The following is a 6,000-nucleotide window of genomic DNA, read 5'->3' as shown; positions in this document are numbered from 1 at the left end:
ATGAGTTTATCATGTTGGGCAGACTGGATGGACCATGCAAGTCTTTTTCTGCCATCTACTATGTTACTCACGTTACTATAAGAGGAGTTCCATCCCCCTTATCATTTTTGTGACTCTTCTTTGAACCTTTTCTAATTCTGCTATATCTTTTTTGAGATACAGTAACCAGAACTGAACGCAATACTCAAGGTGCAGTCACACCATGGAAGGATACAGAGGCATTATAGTATTTTCGGTCTCATTCACTATCCCTTTCCTAATAATTCCTAGCATCCTGTTTGCTTTTTTAGCTTCTGCCGCACACTGAGCAGAAGATTTCAGCGTATTATCTACAATGAGTACTAACCCCCAAGGTGGACCCTAGCATCAGGTAACTATGATTTGGATTATTCTTTCCAATGTGCATCACCTTGAATTTGTTCACGTTAAATTTCATCTGCCATTTGGATGCCCAGTCTTCCAATTTTTCTAAGGTCTTCCTGCAATATTTCACAGTCTGCATGTGTTTTTTGCCCGTGGCGGGTCGCGGTTTTTTGGGCTTCTTTTTTTTCTTTTCCATGGTTTTCGGGCGGTTTTTTCGGCCGCGGGGGGTTAGTGACGTTTTGGGCGGGGTTAGTGATGTTTTGGGCGGGGTTAGTGACGTTCTGGGCGGGGCCGATGACGGGGGAGGCGGGGCCGGTGACGGGGAGGCGGGGCCGATGATGGCGGGGCGGGGTTGATGGCGGCAGGGGCGGGGTTGATGATGGTGGGGGCGGGGGTGATGACGCGGGGGTGGGGTGTCAGGGGCAGGGTTTGAGTTTGGGCGGGTTTTGGGCTGTTTTTAGGCTGGATTGGGTGGGAAAAAATTTTTCCACCTGGCAACCCTGATGTACAGTTCAACAGGACCCAAAGCAGTCCAAAACAAGTAACATAAAAAAACAAACAAACAAGCTAAAAAACCCAAACAACAGTACAGTTTTACATAATTGTTAAACTACCCTTAGGATTCACCTATGGGTTTAAAACACAAAACTATGTGCATGTAAGGACTAGATAAATGAATTAAAACAAAGTTTACAGCAAATGCCTTAATATGTAATACTTGATATCAAGAATGAAACAGTGATGGAATATTCACATAGCAAGCAGCCTGAGCCAACAGATTTATTTTCCATTAAACATAATTAACTTTTTATGAACTTGGCTAATGTGCAGAACTGGACAATGTTGGCACATTTAGACTGCCTCTGGACAAAACGTCTGCATGAAGGAAGCCCCTACCTCATTATTCAAACATATCTGTGAAATAGTAGTAATAAAAAAAGGCAAGTGCATTTTTATAATATACCACTGCATTCCATAAAACAAAATGGATCAAGTTCCCACATGACATCTTTTTCTTCTGATGCAGGCACAGGAAAAAAAATGTTAAATGCTCCCAGTTTCAACCTATTTAATGTTTTTTTTAAATTGTACTTATAAATAGAAAGTCTGATTTTAAGCACCTAATTTTCATAACATGGTGTCTGTTTTTTGTGGCCCTTTACTAGGTAAAAACATCTCTGCATGAATACAGGAAGTCCCTATAAGCAGCCCTTCCAAATGACACAATGATTAAAAATGTAGAACAAATTAGTACTCTAACCAATGAAACCAATACTTCCTCTGTGTACATCCGTATGCTGCACAAGCCAGCATGTTTGAAAACATAAGTGAGATTAAATAAAAATGCTACCAACCATAAAGAACGACAAAGAGGATGCAGCAGGTCATAGGTTTGTTGCTTTGAGTGTACTAGAGGACAGCTGCGTGGGGAAGGGGAAACATAGACTAACCTAATTGGCTTCAACTTTTTGACGTCATCCCATCTCTTGTTTTCTTCAACTTCCTTGGTTGTGGGGAAACAGCAGGTATCAGAAGGAGCTCTTAGTGAGATCACTTCCAGCGTCATCAGAAGGGGGAAGGAGGAAGCTGAGGGGAGATGTACAGGACACTATCAGCAGGAACTGAAGGGAAGAAGGCATCTTCAACAATAATGATGGCCAAGGCATAATAGTTGTGCCAAATTTTGAAGCCAGGAGCCTTGCGCTGGCCCTGGATATATCAGTCTGGGGAACAGTGGCTGTTTCATACCAGCACTGCCTAGGGCTGCCAACATTTTGACAAGAAAATCAAGGACAGTGTCCATATTGGATACAAATAAATAGGCATATCTAGGAAAACACAGAATGTTCCTTACAGCAAGGCAACCTCATAGCACTCTGTGTCATTGGGCATGGTTCCAGTCTTTGTGAACAGGGCAATGAGAATATTAATATTTATTGTTGTGGCTCGGAGAGCAAGGGTGAAATGTAATTAGATATCTTGGGGCGCAGTTCTGCATTTCATTTTCTTTATACACATTTTTTATACCACCCCTTAATCAAAATGACCATCAGGCCAATTTAACATTTGAAAAATATATAGTCAATCCATCAAGTGGAAAGAAAGATGAAAGTAGATGGAAGGTACAAGTAAAAACACAGATGAAGCAGCAAAAGGAGGACAGAAGAAAGGTGGTGGTGGAGATGAAAACGGTAATGGAATTCAAACATGCGTGGGATAAACACAAAGGAATCATGTTTAGAAGGAATGGAGATTGGGTGGCGACGCTGGTTATTGGGAAGCGAAACCGGTGCTGGGCAGACTTCTATGATCTACGCCCTGATCGTGACTGAAGGCACTAAGGGACTAATACTAAACTGCAAATGAGAGGAATCCCATAGGAATTGGATGGGCTTCCTCTCATTTACCGAGCAGGAATCGCCTGGTTTAGTAAAAGAGGCCCTAAGGGATTAATTGGGAAGTACTATTTTGAATAAATGAAAAAATGGAGAGTTTCTCCCTTCCTATATATTGTGGAGAAGTGGGCAAGGGATATAGGTGAGATATATACAATCAGTGAATTTATGGAGGGGATAAAAAGTGGGAAGGATTTGTCAGAATGTGTTCTAGTTCGAGAACGTCATTATAAAATGTTAACTTGCATCCTACGTGGGTAAATAAAGTGTGGGCTGAGCGTTCAGCCAATTCTGCCAAATGTGGAGATGCAGAAGGGACATATTATTATTGGTAATGGGGTTGTCCACACATTGCTAGATTTTAGGATCAAGTGTAGCAGCATTTGGAATAGATGATGAATCAACTCCATCCCAAAAAGTGTTAAACTGTGTTTATTAGATTTGGAATGAGACAGATTAGCAATGCCTTTTTATTAGAAAGGCCTGTTTAACGGCTAAAAAGTGGATACAAAAGGACCTTCCAGCATTGACATTATGGTGTAATCAAATACTTCTCCTAGTGCGTATGTCCATCTTTGGTAAAGGAGAGAAGAAACATCCTAGGGGGTCTGTGCTGGGACCACTGCTTTTTAACATATTTATAAATGATCTAGAGATGGGAGTAACTAGTGAGGTAATTAAATTTGCTGACGACACAAAGTTATTCAAAGTTGTTAAATTGCCAGAGGATTGTGACTCCTAACGTGGAACCTATAATTTGGGTTCCTCTTTCCCACATGCATCACTTTGCATTTGCTCACATTAAACGTCATCTGCCATTTAGATGCCCAATCTCCCAGTCTCGTAAGACCCAAGTTAGGTGGGCAGAAGAACGCCACCCCGTCCCTCAAGTGATTTGGTCTCTCCCTCTCTCGCCTGCATGCCGTATGGTCTCTCAAACATCTCCTCTTCCCTGTATACCTTTTAAATAGCAGATTTTCACAGGCAACGAACAGCAACTAATACACACTGCTCATGTTGGCCCCACAGCCTTCCCTCTAATGCGACTGCCTGTTTCCACAAAGGTGGGAATACATCAGAGGGAAGGTTGTGGAGCTGGTGCGAACAGTATCAGTCGCTGCTCGCTACAGGCGAAGATCTTCTATTTACAAGGTATGCAGGAAAGACAGTTGTTTGGAGTTTTCATCTGGTGGGACTTCGGGATCCCTGCCAGCCACATCATAGACATGCTGCTACTGGGTGGGCCTGAACTAAAAGTGGGTGGGCCTAGGCCCACCCTTGGCTACGACACTGCCTTAAACCCTGAAGCAGCTTTCTTTAGCTAAATGCTGACCACGTTGGTGGGACACTCTTCTTATTGTTTTGTAAACACACTCTCGTCAATCATTTTTTATATTTGTTAGTACAAAAAAGGAAAAAATGTCACAAAAGTATACAGAAGACAGGTATAAAACATCTTTATGACATAATTTAAATGTTGGGGAGGTTTTTCTACCTATGAGGAGCCCTATTCATGGTCTGTGAGAACACTGCTGGTTCTGGACTAGAGTCCGAGGCTTTTCCTTCCCATTTAATATTTATTTTTTGAAGAAAGTGCAATATATTCCAAAGGATTTTATGGCTGTTTTCCTATCATATGTACCTGGGTCCCTTTTCTACTGTGCACTGCACAAACGACAAGGCTACTCCAGGGACCTGCTTTCTGCTCTAATAGTGGCCATAACATCTGAAGCTGTCATAGAGGCTGGTATGTACTGTTTCTTTAACGTCTTTGGGGGCGAGAAAGGGTCAGAGATCACTGGGAGAGTAAGAGGGGGGTCATGCTTTAATCCCTCCAGTGGTCATCTGGTCATTTAGGGCACCTTTTTGTGACTTAGTTGTGACTGAAACCAGGCCCGTGCCAAGGGTCTATGCCGCCCCCCGCAGATGAAATGTTGGCGCCCCCCCGCAGAAGAACAGTTGGCGCACGCGCGCCCCTCTCCCCCCCCCTTCCCCCCGTGAAGATGATCGCTGCACGCCCTGGGGGCCTTTAAATCTTTTACTTGCAGTCGCAGCAGCATCTGTGAAAACGGAGCGCTGCCGACGTCTCCCTTCCCTTGCACTCGTTGGTTCCCTCAGTGTCCCGCCTTCTTCTGACGTCAGAAGAAGGTGGGACACTGAGGGAACCAAGAGCGCGAAGGGAAGGGAGATGTCGGCAGCGCTCCGTTTTCACAGACGCTGCTGCGACTGCAAGTAAAAGATTTAAAGGCCTCAGCGTCGCGGGGCGAGGGTAAGCACTGCGGCGGCGCCCTCCAGAGGTGGGCGCCCTCCTGCGGTGCTTACCCCGCTTACCGCATCGGCACGGGCCTGACTGAAACAGGAATAGACCAAAACATCTAACTTTTAGCCCTGGACATTTTTGCTTTGTTCTATTATGGCAAAAATACATTCCAAGTTCTGGGAACGCCCAAATCCTGCCCCTAGCACACTCCTGACATACCCCCCTTGGGCTTTGAATGCACTGCAGATGAACTGCATAGAAAAACATCTTAAAACAGTGATTTGGATGTTTTGTGCTGCTTTTTGGACATTTTTTTTGTTTCGAAAACGAGTTCTATAATATTGCAACATGTGAACCTATAGAATGTGCTTTTTACAAAACATCCTACCCAAACGTTTCCACATGAAGTTACACCTACACCGAGGCAGGTGTTTTATGTGCTGTGGAAAACATCAGTGCACATAGGTCTATATTTCATAAGATGCAAGCTAGATGTTGCTCCTGCCCCACCCCTTTTCCACCTCTGGGAATGCCAACATATATCTCATATAAAAGGTCTTATGTTTTCTGAGCAACTTATAAGCCTCTGTCTGAGCTTCTAAAGCACTGTTTTACATTCTCAAGTTGCTCGTGAAAATTACCCTTGACAGCAGTTTTGAAAAATGATTTACCCACATAAATAGGCTATTTGAAAATTGATCATCCTCTCTGAGGTTAAAAGTACATGTAGACAGTCCCTTTAACTGTAAACAGTTGTAATTGAACAAATGAATAAAGATACATGAGTTCAACCAAAAACATGTATTGTTCAATAGTTTTAACAAGTTTCATTTCCATCCCAAACCCCCACCTCCCCCCCCCCCCAACCTTACGTCAAGATTTTTGTAATCTCTCTAGGTAAGATCAAATCGCCAAACTGATAAACAAATAATTAGGCAGAGATATCAAACGAATACTGAATTTAAAAAATATTCAAAAACC

Source organism: Microcaecilia unicolor, chromosome 6 (genome assembly GCF_901765095.1).
Source record: "Microcaecilia unicolor chromosome 6, aMicUni1.1, whole genome shotgun sequence".
NCBI classification, from domain to species: domain Eukaryota; kingdom Metazoa; phylum Chordata; class Amphibia; order Gymnophiona; family Siphonopidae; genus Microcaecilia; species Microcaecilia unicolor.
The sequence above is the reverse complement of the archived record's forward strand: the minus strand, read 5'-3'. Positions refer to the sequence as shown.